At 48.0% G+C, this 15,684-nt stretch overlaps 1 long non-coding RNA gene across 1 annotated transcript in view; it reads right to left on the reverse strand.

Annotated features, from left to right (window-relative positions):
• Positions 1-216: 216 nt before the first annotated feature.
• LOC127066927 (uncharacterized) overlaps positions 217-15,684 on the reverse strand; it is a 48,033-nt gene continuing 32,565 nt past the window's right edge. Inside the window, exons 3-4 of the long non-coding RNA XR_007782525.1 lie at positions 1,886-11,326; positions 217-1,726 (exon numbers count right to left, since the gene is read on the reverse strand). This is a non-coding gene — a long non-coding RNA (uncharacterized LOC127066927). The remainder of the gene's footprint in view (positions 1,727-1,885; positions 11,327-15,684) is intronic.

A 15,684-nucleotide genomic window follows, 5' to 3' on the forward strand; every position in this document is an offset into this window, starting at 1 on the left:
AATGCAGTACTCGTGTACCAACGTCGATACGCTTCCGATGGAAAAGAAGGGTGAAAGAGAGAGACAGACAGAAGGGGTGTCTCAACTCGCCGTCGTTCGGCTTATAATCGCTGTTCAATAAGAAAACCGCTATCTCCTGCCGCTCCTCTAGTCGATATCGGAAAGCAGCCGGTGTGTCCGAGATCGCTCCACCGGTCGTCTCTCTCTCTCTCTCTCTCTCTCTCTCTCTCTCTCTCTCTCTATCTATCTCTCTCTTTTTCTTTCTCAACGGCGGTACTTTTGACAACACCAACACGCATACGCTCGTAGTAGACTCCTCTAACGCCGCTTCGACCATAGATCGACTAACGATTACTTCGCGTGATTTAAATCTGTGCTAACCGGTCGACGTGCAGAATTTTTTTTCTACCTTCGAGAATATGATCGACGACTTTTCAATCAACTATTTAGAAAAATTTGAACAAAAGCAAAGTACATTTCTATCGATCAATCATCGTCACTTCAAAACTTCGTTTCATTCGATAAGAACGGAGAACGGAGTTGTTACTCGAACGAGTAAAAACCGTATTTGCACGAAGGATAAAAATAAGAGGAATAAGGGTGATATCAAAGAGTTCCTTTCTTTGATTTCAGTGTACAAAGTCGTATACGGTAAAAAAAAAATATTAACAGCGTCCACGCCTTTGGACAGCAGAAATGAAGATATCAATTTATGGACTATCGGTATGGAAAACAGATAGGTACGCACGCAGAGAAAAAGAGAGAAAGAGGAAGAGAAAGAGAACGTACGCGTAAAAGGTAAAAGGATCGAAGTACCTTAAGCGTAGGCACGAGATCCAAGAGCGGCAAGAGTGGCTCGTTTATTCCGCGGCTCTATCGATTCTATCGGCTCGATTCTCTCTCGAGATCGCACCTGTACGAGATCGGAATCCAAATCGGTATCGGTCCGACTCGAAGCTACGGAACGTCCGCATTATGCACGGCGAATAAGGACGGAAGCTGCTAAGAAGAAAGAGCATCTAAGAAAAAGAGAAAAGAGAAAGAAAATGGGGGAGAATATAGCGCGGACACGAGGCTCGCATTCCCGGCTTAAGTGAATTCCGCGTGCGGCACGCGGTGGTGTCGAAAACGGCTTGCGTGCCTCGAGAAAGCTCCAGTTGGCGTTACCGCGAGGACTTCAGCGTTAAACGTACCGCGAACGATCTTCGCAGGTTGCTCCTTCGAACGTGCCTTTCCTTCTTCCAGGGGCGGACTCCTTTGTGCTCCATATATAACTGGAATCATCGAACGACGTTAATGGATGTCGTTCGAGACCTTTCGTTAAAGAATAACGGTGCTCGAGCAACCAACCTCTCTGATTGATTTCTATTTCAAACGTATTAAATCATTCTGTATTTTTCTTTAAGATCATTAAGAGACTAAAGAAATTCAAGGAACGTAGATTTTCCATAAACTTTCGTTCCGTTTATTCTCGAGTTTATCCATTGGGTTGGCACTGGGTTGGAGGTCGATTGACGCGTAACATTACTTCGCAGTGACCGAGTCGCCTCGCGAGTACATAGAACCACACTTAGGGAATCTCAGGATGCGCGTAGCGAGACGATGCCTGTTCGCGGTCGTCTTCTATGTTCTTCCTCGCCGAGGTTAAAGTTTCTTCCAACGCAGCCGTGCGGTAGCCACCTATAACTTCTACCGACCACCAGGGACGCATCGTTTTCTAGTCGACCTGCAATTTTTTGAGAGACCAAGAGCCAACTTTTTCGACGAATCGAATCGCGATTTGCACGATTAAACTAACGCGTTAAGCAACGTTTAGCTAATAACGCAACGCTAGAGCGATAACGAATTGAAATACGATGGAAGCGTTTCTAAAGAATATACGTACATATACATATATACATATATGCATCGATAAGATGGTCGAGGTAGGCAATACGTGTTAAAAACGATCGTATGGCCAATTAGCGGAGCAATCAATTCGGTAGGCAAATCATCCTTTTTCTTCTCGCTCGTGCCCATGCGCCATTTATTGCCTAATGAAAGACAGTGTCCAAGTGGAAGGCGCGAGGACGCATCAGAATTCAAACGAGCACCTCATCATCTCAGCGACACGGCCTAAGAGACGAAGCGAGAGCGACAGAGGGAGAGAGAAAGAAAGAGAGAGAAAGAGAGAGAGAGAGAGAGAGAGAGAGAGAGAAGTAGAGAAAGACGGAGCTCGCACAGGGTGTAAAGACGGCCCTGCTCGGATCCTCGTGTCTGCTTAATATTCACGGCGTGGCACCACGGAGTTAATTAATTCAACTTCGCTGCGCACACACGAAACGCCGAAGGATCGATGTACGTACGCTCGCTAGCAACCTCGTGTAAGATCGTCCTTCCATCGGGAGTAGAAGTGGATTTTGATTGGCGCTAATGTAGGCTCGATCGTCCGTGATTTTAAATGTCACAACGTTGTCCCGATCGGATCACGTACTTATTTGTTATCTTATCGTTATCCGCGATCGGACGAAATGACAAAGTGATATCGAAAGAAAGAGAAGACAATGCTACGCGGAAGAGGATATGTATCGAATCGAGGTGACGTTGGTCGATATATCGGGAAGTAATAGCGGACCGAAAGTATCGAGTTAAGATGGTCGGTAAATCAAACGAGGTTCTCGATCGACGTTAAGATCGGATCGATCGAGTGTCGCCATGGATCGTTAATTCTCGAAAAGGACGAAGAGTTTACGATTCTATCGCGAAAGAGGTGACCCGCCGGCGATCGTTGAAATTATACGAGAGGGTCAAACGTGAATAAGTGAGTGAGCGAGCGTGCAAAAGAGAGAGAAAGGTAGAGAGAGAAAGGAGAAAACTTTCGACGTGGGCGCCATGGATTTCCGGTGAAGTTACGACGCGCGCTTGATCTACGGACAACAATTAAGCACGGCATTATAAATACCGCGATACACGCTTGCCAACATAACTCCTCCGACGCTTTGGACGCCCGGAGGCACCGTAATGGCGGTTGAAAGATGCGTGCCCGGACCAAGAAGGTTCACCTACGCACACTACGTACGTACGTACGTACGTAGAGCGTTCGAGCGAGCACGCGTTCGTCGCAGTCGCGTGAATTCTTTCTCCGAAAGGCGTCGCATAGCCATCTAGACTCTAATCCTTGCGTCTCGTTAATGCCTCGTAAAAGCTTTTGATAAGAGATAGACGAAATATCTTTGAATTCCTTGCCTACCAGACATCGCTCGACCGATCGTTCTACTTTTTCCAACTCGGTCTTCGATCTACGTAGAAAAGGAAAAAGAAGAAGAAGAAGAAGAAGAAGAAGAAGAAGAAGAAAGGGAAGGAGGAAAGAAATCAGACGAGAAGAGCAAGCAATTTCGCGTTGCCGGACGAGTTTAGCAATGGATCGTTAAGGGACCAGTCTCGAATCCGGAGCGACGTCGATCGGAAGATAGACTCGCTAATACGCTGGTTAAGCATTATTTAATCTGGCATAAAGAGGGAGAGGGAGAAACAGAGAGAGAGAGAGAGAGACAGACGGACGGACGGATAGACAGAGCAACGAGAGAAAGAAAAAAGAAGGAGAAGAAGAATCGGAGTGGCGCGATCCACCGTAATAAATGCGCGCGTGTCAGCGTGACCGTGCGTGCTCGATCTCTCCAGTCGACTTTAGTAGTTTATAGTGTTCCTTCTTCTTCCTCTCCTCCTCCACCTCCACCTCCACCTCCACCTCTTCCTCTCCCGTAACCTTCTTCTCCTCTACGATAATGCACGCTTTTCTCCAGCAGTGTCACCGTCGCGAGGAGGCATAGCATTAACTGGCCGTTGCCCGTCGCTGTTGCTGTTACTCCTGCTGGTGCTCGAGAGAAAGAGAGAGAGAAAGAAAGAGAGAGATAGATAGAAGAGCGATCAGATTCAGCCATATAGAAGATTCCTCGGTCGGTCCTCCGACGAACGAACGGTAGTTGGTATACGGTAGCCGTCAGCGTGTCAACCGTTGACTAATGGATCCACGCTGACGAGACGACGTAGTGTAGCGCGCAACTCGCACGGGCTAGCGTAAGTAGCGTACTCGGTAGCGATCGGCAACGTCCCAAGGCATCGCCTTATTATAAATAGATACTTAAGAACATCGAATGCCGCTTCTCCCTCTCTTTTTTCTCCTCTTTCTTTCTCTCCGTCTCTCTCTCTGTCTCTCTCTCTCTCTTTTTCTCTCTGCCTCCCATTCGTCCCGTCACAAGATTCATCTTATCGAGGAAGAAGAAATAAATTACGCTCGCTTGCTTCGGACCGCACGATTAGACGCCAGAGCTCTACTCTTTTCTACTAGTTTCTTTCTTTGATTTCTCCCATTCCTCCCCACTTCTTATCCTTCTTATTATTCGTCCATCTTGCCATTGACCTCGTTTCGACTATTAATAGTTACATATTAGGTTTAGGCACCGAAACGAATGGAACGCTCGATTCCTATCTGGATTATACTAGTAATTTGGAAAGTGATTTTACATAGTCGTCCACTGCTGTCCGATAAATCGTAAGCTAATCAACGAGCATCAATCTTCAACGAGAAAGTTGGAAAATCGTTCAATTAAATCTTTCTGGTGGCAGGTAATACTCGATTTTCGAGAGCGATCCACCAACGGGAAACCTCGTCCTGAACGCGTTAAGATAGTCGTTAAGATAATCCGGCAGACAATTCCCGATACTTAAATCTCCGTACTTAAATCCTTTAACGAGGCAGCCCTCGCGCAGGGGAATTCATAGATGGCCGAGTCCGCGCAACGGAGATTCATCTTATCGGAGATGAAGAAATAAATTACGGTCTGGCGTGGAGCGTGGTATCGTCGTCGGGTGCTTTAAAAGCGAGCAAGTAGCTTTCTCGGGAAACATCGCGCTTTACTATCGACCCCCTTTTGTTATCGAACGAAATCGTCCTGCGTCGACTTTATATCCTCTCGATATCGCATTCACGAGCGATAAAATTTGCCCGAGGCGTTCGCTGTTCTTGCAATGTCTAGTATAAAATTATATCGATTAATCTTGCCAAGTTAGAAAATTCGTTACGTGATGATAACGACGTAGGAACGTCTTATACGTAGGTATATGATAACGATCTCACGCTCGTAATTACTTGGTAATAATTGGAGAGGCCAGAGAAAGAGAGGAAGAGCCTACGTAGGTACGCGGCGAACACGCACGCACGTGCGTTCGTCGTGGAAATAAACTTTGTAAGAGCATCGCAGAAGGAGAAGAGAGGAGAAGAGGTGTACGAGAAGACGAGGAAGATCCGTGAGGTAGAGAGTGGGCGACCCACGTCGCAATCACCGATGATTTAGCCCTTGGACTGGCGTACCTTCCCTACCTCTCCCTCTCCCTCTCTCTCTCTCTCTCTCTCTCTCTCTCTCTCCACTTTTCCGGCACTCCTTCCTTCGTCTCCCTCGTTCGCGAGAAGAGTCAACCCTCGAGTGCTGCCCCGTTGCTTGATTTATCATCGACCTCGCCTTCTCCACCTTCCCCAGCTCTCCTCGTCCTCGTTCTACCTCTTAACCCTTCTTTCTTTCCACCAAGCTCTTGCTTCCTTCTTCTTCTTCTCCTCCTCGTAGGGCTTGCCGTACCGAACAGGTGACAGGTTCTCATCTAATACAATTACCGGGAATGACCGTTATTTATGGCGCACGGAAAACGTCGGTGATAGAGCCTGATGGATGCAATCCAGAGGAAAGAGCAAAAAGAGAGAGCGACGGAAGGGCGCGGTACGTTGGCACCTTCGGGCCATCGAGACAGAACGGTCCTGAACGCGAGCGCTGTGATTCAGAGCGCATAATGCGAGGTGTTGAGGCAGGTCGGAAATCGACGTTAATGATCGAGCGTGGGTGCGAATTAACCGACGAGGAAGAGCTTGCTCGCGATCGAATATCCCGTCTTTGGTACTTCCAAGTAGAAACGGTATCTATCTGCCTACGAGCGCGCGTTCGTTCAGTCGTTCCCTTTTCCCGCCTATCTAATTAAATTCTTAATTACATCTATATCTTTTCGTAGGAACGGCTAAAAATAAAGGAACTACGAAAGGTGTATTTGCTTTGATCGGAAATTTCTACAAAACGAGTACCAAAAGAATTCTCTTTATCGTTTCCTCGCGGAAGTTAAAAAAAGAAAGAGAGAGAGAAGGAAGCAGAGACGAAAAGGCAGAGGAACGTAAGAGAACGATTTTAATACCGAGATTACCGCGAAGAGACGGCGCGCGACTTTGCTCGCGCTCGTGCGTTCGCTTTTAATTGGTATCGAATCTCAATTACCGGAGATTAGAAGATTTTTTTTCACCTGCCGGCCGTCGGGAGACCGCTTCTTCGACGGTTCTCTCGCGAACGATAACGCGGTTGCTCGCGCGCACTCCGCTTTCATTCGTTTTCAGCCACCTCCCTCCTGACCAGCCAGTTCCGCTCGCGCGCATTCAATTTATCGGGTCTTAAGATACGCGCCAGTCGGCAAGGCGCGTAGGAATATCGTTTCTACTCGTCGGACATCGTCGACTCTTCCGCCTCTTTTAAGTATCCCCTCGTAGTTCACCGAACGTTAAGAAACTCTTGGAAAGAAGAATACGCGCGTCCACACCCGGCCTGACCATAACTCATGCGACATTAATGGAATTAGCATAGCAATCTCTTCGCGGCTGTACAGGGTGTTCCATATTAATCGATCCGGCTGAATATCATTAAACAGCGGTAGCAAGGTCCGTTCGCACGAACGTAACGTAGGTGTAAGGTGTAAACGAGTATCCGCGAAATAAACAAACTTTCTTTCCAATAACTTTATCATTAACGAGTTTCGTGTTAACTCCTATCGATTAAAACGGGACACCCTGTATATACCAGTTGCTTCGTACTCTCTCGATTCTCGGTACCGTGAAATAAGGAAAAGTGCGCGCGAAATGGAAGAAAAAGAGGACGAGGCGTTCGCTCTGAAGGGTGACGCTCTCCTAGACTCGACCCTGTTCCGTCTCCCAAGGCACGTCGTAAGGATCGAGACTCTACGGTAATCGCACCTGCGTACGGTACTCGAGATCCTTCGAGCGTATCCCGTTTTTCTCCGCTCCTACGACGCAACCTTCGATTTATTACCAAAGGCTAAAGACCGGCCAGAACTTTGATATAGATTACTCCATCGTGCTTTCGATCGAGTCTCGTTTGTCGAGAGCCTTCCAGCTAATAACGGTACGAATTTTTGATAAAGCTCTTTCGCGCGGAAGAACAAACTTTTCTTTATACCGTTCTTCGTAATAACTCCTTCGAAAGTAAGAAGAAAAAAGTAATATCAAAGTCCACATGTGCGAATCAACACCTCCGAGTGGTTCTGCAAAGAGAGTCGGTGTCTTTAAACGCGACTCGGAAAGGTCGATTAAACGTGCGAAAGGGAGGGGAAAAAAAGTTATAAGAGAGAGAGAGAGAGAAAGTAGTCGAGCGGCTGTGATTAGAGCTCGCCGCCCGGTGATTTGTGGCCTCGCTCGCCTCTTAATTGTCACCAAGACGCCCCCTCGGCTTTATATCTCCGCGTGGTGCGTGCGAGCCGCCTCCGCCGCCGCAGCCGCAGCCGCAGCCGCTGAACCACCTTTTATATTCGAGCCGCGCTATCGCTCTCGTCAGTTTTATTTCGTTTTCTTGCCGTTTCCTCTTCGTAAAAAGTCAACGCAAAAAAAAAGAAAGAAAAGAAAAACGAAAAAAAAAGATGAAGGAAAAAAGTCAAGAAGAAATTGAGAGAAGAAAAAGGAGGTCTGGGAGATAAAGGAACCGAAGGAACTCTTTAAACGTCTCGCACGCGCACTCTCGAGCAACGCTTTCGAAGTTGTCCCCTGCCGTGACTAACGTTGTACTTCCGATCGTTAGATAACTATGCAGAACTCGCTTACTCTTGTACGGAGTATTTTGCATCGCGTTCGAGGACTGGGTAATACGTTGAATAAAGCGATCGAAAGACTGTGCTAACTTTATTCCGCTCGCATCAGCTTCCTTACTTCTTTCCTTTCTTTTTTAAAATAATTAAACTTTTTTCTAGATAGAGAAAGGGAAAGAGAGCGAGCGAACGTTCGAAAAGGAAAGATGTCTTCTATAAATGGTAGACGACAAGGACGAAGGGTTGCTACTTGGATACACGTAGAAACGTACGTTTAGGATGGTATCACGCGCGCCGACGAGGCCGATCGCAGAAGAAGGGAAAAGCGTGCGCGCGCGCGTGCACAATGGCTACGTCCGTCAAGGTTGGATCCTCTTAATTAACTCGACTGGCTACAGCGTTTCTCCTCTGGTAGACATGCCGTGCATTTCTTCCCTTCCTTTCGAGTGCGTATCACCATATCTCTTTCTCTCTCTCTCTCTCTCTCTCTCTCTCTCTCTCTCTCTCCTTCTTTTCTCTCTCTACTCTTTCTCCTCTTTGAAGAGGGAGCGGTATCCTTTTGTCGGGATGAGTTGTGTCGCCGAGTACGAGTCGCTGGTGTCCGTCGTTATTATATCACTCTCATTATGCGCGCTTGCGCCAACGGCGGTACCGGTCCGATATCCCGCACGTTCCGCACCACGACATCCACTTTTCTCCGGTACTCTTGACTCTTGTCGTCCTCGTGCATGGAAAGAAGATACGAGAAAACTACCGTGAGACGACGATTACCGGCCTACCCGATTTCTCGCAGGTGCTGCTAGATCCTTGATAAGAGAGAGAGAGAGAGAGAGAAGGTCGCGTGTCACGCGATGTCTAAAGTATGATAACGACTACACGACAGTTTCTCTCGAGCGTCTCACTTTCAGCTTTTATTACAAAAGCCTAGCTGGATCGAGAAAACGGATCGAAGAAGGAAGGAGAATAAGATCGATACTTTGACTGCCTAAGCTGTATACTCGTCTAGCGAGAAAGAGAGAGAGAGAGAAATGAGAGAGAGGGGGAGAGAGAAATAGAGAGAGAGGTCATTAAGCTCCCAAGCTCCGTCGACTCCGTCTCGGATGTCGTCGACGCAGGACGATAAATTTCCGAGGAGGTCCGCGCCCGAGGATAACGAGGATTTCGAGACAGAGAGTACGTCGTGGCGAGGATTCGCGAGGAGGAAGGTGGAAAAGGACTTTGCTCTGGCCTTAACCCCTCGTGCTGATCCCGGTGTCAGCGGAGGAGGACGAGTCGCATGGAGGAGTTGTCGCGAGAGCAGAGGCCTCGAGGGGCATTCGTAACGATCGTAAACGTAAAGGCGTAAGGAGCGTAAACGCGAGCGTAAAGAACTTAAAGCGTGCCTCGTAAACCGAACTAACAATGTGTACGACAACAACAACGATCGCGAGTTAAAACGGGGCTGAGAGCAAGAGCATCGAACAGATACCTTCTTCTCCTTCTTTCTCTCTTCTCTGCGCGTCTCCTACACTTTTTCCCTCGAGTATTCTTCCCCTTTTCTTGCTCACCCTCTCTTTCACTCTCTCTCTCTCTCTTTCTCTCTCTCTCGCGCTCGCTCTTCATCGCGCTCCGGAACTCACGGAGATATACGAGCGAATGCAACCTGCCCGGTAATGAATGCGAGCCGTAAAACAAGAACGCTTTGATTTACTCGCCGTACTAATGTTGAACGTAGAGTATTAATAAATTATTGATTATTAAGTGCCAGTTGCCATCCCTTTCCACGATCGTTCCTTACGACGCGTTTCCTTCTTTTCGCGCCAAAACTATTACGATAGACGAAAAGTCCTCGTAAAATTTGTGAATACGTACTTGCTTCAATGGAAGATACAACGTGCCAGCTGGGCACGTTCGGAGGATCGTTCGCTCGCTAATCCAACCGATCCCTAACGAAAATATCGACGCTACGTTATCGAAGGTCTGTAAGAGATCTCGCCAGGGAGGATCTCCAGAAGAGGAGTCGTACGAATCTGCAAACTCCAGACGACAAGGATATTCCGATAATCCTTCGCGCGATAGGGACGCGTACAAGGACGCTTATAAAGTAGATGAAACGCCAGCCGACACTCGGGTATTCCTCGATGGCCCGTACCTGTGTATAAATGGTCCGTAATCTCGGGAAGGGCAGGACCACCGTGGCCGCACCGTGGTCTCTGCCGTGTAATACGACAGACTCGTAACTCATATCAGAGCGCCCACGCCCTCAGGTAGCGGCGACAACGCTGGACAACATCGGACACCCAGGGCGAGGACACTCAATTAACTTTCCTCTCCGTCGTCCACCGTCCACCGATAAAACTGCCCTTAGCAGTCAACCGAGCAGCTGAAACTTTGCGCTTCCGAACGTTTCCTAATTAGAGCGTCAACGTCGTCGACGTACTTTATCGATCGAAAGGACGATTCGTCCAACCGACAATATTACGACGAGATCGATCATTGAGATATAAATATTCTATTCCACGAGGACGTTTCCGTCGTTTGACTTTGAAGGATCTTTAAAAGCTCTCGCGAAACATGAATCCCAGAAGATATGTTCTTGCATCTCGTATGTTAGTTAACTTCAACTCGTAATTTCTATCCGCTTATTTCCTATTTCCCTCTTGGAGGGGAATATCCTTAGAGAGCTGCGTGGAACTGGTGTCGCGGAGATTCCGATCTCCGGTCTTCCTTGTTCTCTCTCGTACATGGAAAGATTTGTTCGAGCGATCGCGACTAGACAAGGATCGGTTCCTAAAGAGGCGAAGGAGAGAGGACGGGATGTGTACCGGAAGGACGGGGGCGAGGTAGGTGGTCACACACCCACGAAGAGCGAAACGATGGCGAGAAGGTTGTAGAGAAAGAACGAAAGAGAGGAAGAGAGAAGGAGAAAAGAGCGAGGAAGAGGACAAGAGGCTTTGGGTACGATCGGTAAGAGCTCGGTATAATGAGCAGAACCAATATTAGTCGGTGTGGCCACCGACCGGCAAAGGAGTTGGCGAACGAGCCCTGGCCGAAGGATCAAGCGGGTAATTGCCATTACGATATCATCTAAATGCTCTCACGGCTGTCCGTAATGAAGACACACACGGACACGGCGATGTGCGAACACGTACGTATGAACGTGCGAGTGGACACCCACCTACGTTTCTCTCTCTCGCACTCTCGCAGTTAGATACATCGTTACACATCCCTGGTGCGAGCGATTCGAATCTCCTCGTCTCGACGCGGGCATCTCCTTCTTTCGTTTCTCGGCTCTCGTCCGACTCTCTCTCTCTCTCTCTCTCTCTCTCTCGTCTTCCCTCGACGATCGACGGGTGCCGCCCAATGCCATCGACGAGATATGAGGCGTGTCTAATTACGCGATCGGTGCACGTCCAATCAAACTCCCTTCCTGTCGACGCTCTCCGACTCGAACCGAATCCTTCTGAAACGACGAAAAGTCGATTAGGAGTTGTCATTGCGTTTGCGATGAAATCGATATCGATCGATTCGATCGATCGCCGATGTCGAATGACTTTAAATACATCGAATTAATAAGACGAGTTTCGAGACGATCGTAGAATCGATTTTCAACGCGATCAACGGCTCGTTATCGAAAGGGATAAAATCATTGGTGCGTTTCGCAAGAGCACATAAGTATCTACTTACGTACATTAGAGTCGTTCGATTTTAATTTCCTGCTCGACGCCGAGATAATTACTATGATCTCCTGTCGTTCGACTTCGTACGAAGTCTCATTACGTCGACTCCGGTAAACGGATACGCGTTGGCCCGCGACCCCTTCGACGTGATTCTTCTTGCGATCAAACTCGTTCCTCGATAAGATCGTCGTTACGTACGAGCAGGTATGCGCGCGAGCGCAATCATCGACACTGTTGCAGACACGGGAGGGGTCTGATTTTTCGGTCGCGGTCCAACCGCTCGGTGGGAGCCGACGAAGGTGGGAAGGAAGGTAGCCGTACTCGAACGGCGTAGTGCCATGCGGGGAAAATCGAACCTAACGGGGTGTAATTCAGCGTGATATCTTCACGCACGATGGCTACCGGTAATTGCCGTTTTTACGCGCAATCAGAGCATGAATTTATCGACCGCGTACGGGTGGTTCGATTACTCGCACCGTACCTCCATTTGCTTACTGCTCGTTCTGGTAAACGTACCACTGGCAGGACGGCAGGCCTGCTGGTCCAAACTTATTAGACCGAGTTACAGAAACGTCCTTAATTAGCGAAGCGTTGTAACGCTCGCTACGCTCGCGAGAAATCCTGTACCGATTTGTCATCCCCCTTCGAGAGTTTCTACTTTTCTACTTACGCAGGTAAGATTTTGCGCTACTTCTTCTTCTTCTTCTTCTTCTTCTTGCTTCGACCCATCCTCCCTCTGTCCACCATGTGCGTCCACCATGTGCGTAGTTATTTACGACTTTGGCCCGAGGAAACTCTCCCGGGACAAGGATATGTTAATGAGCTCGCCACGACGTTCTCTGCTTCTTCTTACGAAAAACTCTGAGACTCTGCGGGTCTCTAACGCGAGATTCAAATAATTTGAGGAAAGCACGAAAAAGCGTTTCGCGAGGAAAGTCCCTCTGCTCGAGATTTACTTGAGAGTAGATAATCGTCGCTGTTGCACCTCTCTCTCCCTCTCTCTTTCTCTGGTTAGCTCGATCTCACGACGTTGCGTGTCAGATGTCACTGCATCCGCCTCCTCTGAAAAAATCTGGAACGCAGTTTTGCCTTCTCGGCGTACCCGAACGCGTCCACGCTTTCCTGATTAGCTTTGGTTCATTATGAACGCGACGCTCGCCGTGAAAATCGTCGAAGCTAACGCATTACGGCGCATGTCTCGAGCGCAAACTTGTCAAAGAACATATTCTCGCTTATATATGTACGTAGGTATAGGAACGTAAGTAAGTATATAGGCGCACTGGTTTCCAGCAACTTGGGTGGCAAGTCCGACGGTCGATCGAGCAACCTCACGACGACGCCGGCTCTTGGATTCGTCTCGTTCGACCGATCGGACGAGAGACGAGCGGACAGTTTGCTTCAACGAGTGCGAGACGTTTACACCCACGTTTAACATACCAATAAAATTGTCGAGAAATTCAACCGTTTCTGACGATCGAATAACGCGAATCTTAAAGCGCGACGGAGCATATTTTTGGGCGCTAAAGTTAACAGTACAAAAAATTATATCGTCGGTAATAAAAATTCGCGAGTTATAAGGGACGATGATCGATCTCGTTTCGTAAAATACGGATGAGACGAAGTCGAGTAGGTTCTGCATAAAAGTGCAGGAACGTGGCCCCGTCGACGTCGCGAGTTTATTAACGCCGACAATTATGCCGCCAGGGGCTAGGCGTGATTTACAAGGGGAGCTCGTGAAACGTTGCAACCTTCGGCCGGGCCTTTACCAAGGCGCAACACGTACATATACGCATTCTCTTTCCTTTCCTTTTCTTTTCTTTCTTTCCTTCCTTCCTTCCTTCCTTCCTTCCTTCCTTCTTTCTTCTTCTTTTTCTTCTTCTTCTCTGCAGAAAATATAAAAAGGCTTCCTGGAAACTTCCTCGGACAGAAAGAACCGGCCGCGAGTCGGCAAGATTTAGTACAGAGTCTCCTTCAAGAGAGAGGGAAAGATTTCGCCCGGTCGTCGGGCCCTTTCTTAAACGAATCATTATCATAAACGTGTGACTCAACTGACGCGACCACGCGTTTTGCCGAAACGTTGCCCGAATTTCATCGAAATACCGTAAGCAAATTAAAACGAATTATTTTTCTTAAATGCAACTCGAATCGATCGTTCGACGACGATAATCGAATTTAAATTCACACCTCCGAGAGAGTGGAAAAAGAAATGTGAACGCCGACCAAGAGGACGTGAACCTTGAAAAAGTCGAGGTCCTCTACCTCGAGTCCTGAATTCCCCTAATTTGTTTGAGCGAAACAATATCGAGTTACGAGCGATGTTATCTAACGGACACGCACGTGCTACGGCTCACGGAAGGTTCATCGCGGCTTTCTGACGAGCTACCGTGCCGAGCTATCTTCACGAATCTCCGGCCACGAGAAGAAGAAGAAGACGACGAAGGAGAAGGAGAAGAGAAGAAGAGAAGAAGAAGAGAAGAAGAAGAGAAGAAGAAGAAGAAGTAGAAGAGAAGCAGAGAAGAAGAAAAGAGAAAGGGAAGACGATTCCCTTCCACGCACTTTAAGCAGGTTCCATGGCGCATATGTACGAATTTACGTGCGCGCGGAGACTTTCAACGAAGCCCTTCCAATCCTTCCTACTTGCGAAAATGCAAGAGAAAGAAAGAAAGAAAGAAAGAAAGAAAGAAAAAGAGGAACGAAAAATGTAGACACTCTCTCGAGGGGGTAGAAGTAAATCGTGGTGCTATCGCGATTGCGCTTAGAATTCGACGGACGACAACAAATTCCGAGTTGAGGAAGTTCGATCCAGAAACGAGATTTGTCGTTCTCCGGTGACACGGACGGCCGATACGCTCGATTTCGGGTATAACGGATTACGGAAACTTTAAAGGGTTGCTGTTGCTCCGTTCGAGAGAAGGAAAGGAAAAGGTTCTTCTCTATCGTGAGATCCTTTGACAAGCCGACGCGCCACCCAGCGCGCGAAATTAGGACCGTATCGAGCAAAAAGGGGCCGAAATCCTGCGCTCGACAAGATGTTGCTGCTTAAAATTCCACCCGAGGATCGTACGACGTGGCATCAATGATGGATCCACCTTCTTCGTCGTCCTCCTCCTTTTTCTTCTTTCTCGTCCTTCTCCTCCTCCTCTGGTTCTTCTCCCTCTGGGACGTCATTTCTTCGCAAGAGCACGACGAAGGAAGGAAGGAAAGAAGGAAGGAAGGAAGGAAGGAAGGAAGGAAGGAAGGAAGGAAGAAAAGAAGGAAGGAAGAAGAAGGAACATCGAGGACGAGATCGCAGATAGGAGCGAGGAAACACGATAAACTGTCACGCGGCATTTCTGAGCGTCACTCAATGAAGCGTCAAAACAGCGTTGTCCTATCCTTCGTGAGCATTCCTCTCTCTCTCTCTCTCTCTCTCTCTCTCTCTCTCGATTCCTCCCTCTCGATCCTTTTCTCTTATGTTCTCCCTTACGGAAAGTCCCCTCCGGATACGTGTACGCGCGTGCGGACCAATCGCATTTATTAAGGCGCAGTGTCACCGTACACGTTAGCTCCGTCCACCTTGTACGCGTACCTACCCTCCTCTTCGAGGTGTCAGCCACGTCGATCGAGAACAGGTCGCGACGCGTGTCTCACCATCGTGTATCCTAACGAGACAAAACGACGCAACGAACCTTGTAGATCCGATAGCACGCTTCTCCCAGCCCTTTCGCAGCCTTTCGTAGTCTTGTACCAACTTGGAAACCTTTCTAGTTTGCTTTGGGCGTTCTTCTTTACTCCTCCTTCGTTTCATTGATAAACCGAATTAAAACGAAACGAAACGAACGAGCGTAAATAATGCGTAACCTTGCGAGGCATTAAATTACGAGAGCTATTAAATCGGAATTTAAGTCGAGAAAAAAAATAGAAACTATTAACGCGGTCAAACTCAATTGTGGTCATTGAAACGACTTTACGCAGTCGTTCGACCTTTAATCCTGCGAGAAACGTGCCCATCGGACATGTAGAAATCGCGTGTTAGCTCGGATCGCAAGCGACATGGACAGCTCCGTTGTCTTACGTAGCACGATGTTTCTAAAATTAACAAAGCCGTTTCTACAGATTTATATACTCGTTAGAAATCTAATGACCCATTATCCTTTGTCAC

This window comes from Vespula vulgaris, chromosome 10, assembly GCF_905475345.1.
Source record: "Vespula vulgaris chromosome 10, iyVesVulg1.1, whole genome shotgun sequence".
Lineage (NCBI taxonomy): Eukaryota > Metazoa > Arthropoda > Insecta > Hymenoptera > Vespidae > Vespula > Vespula vulgaris.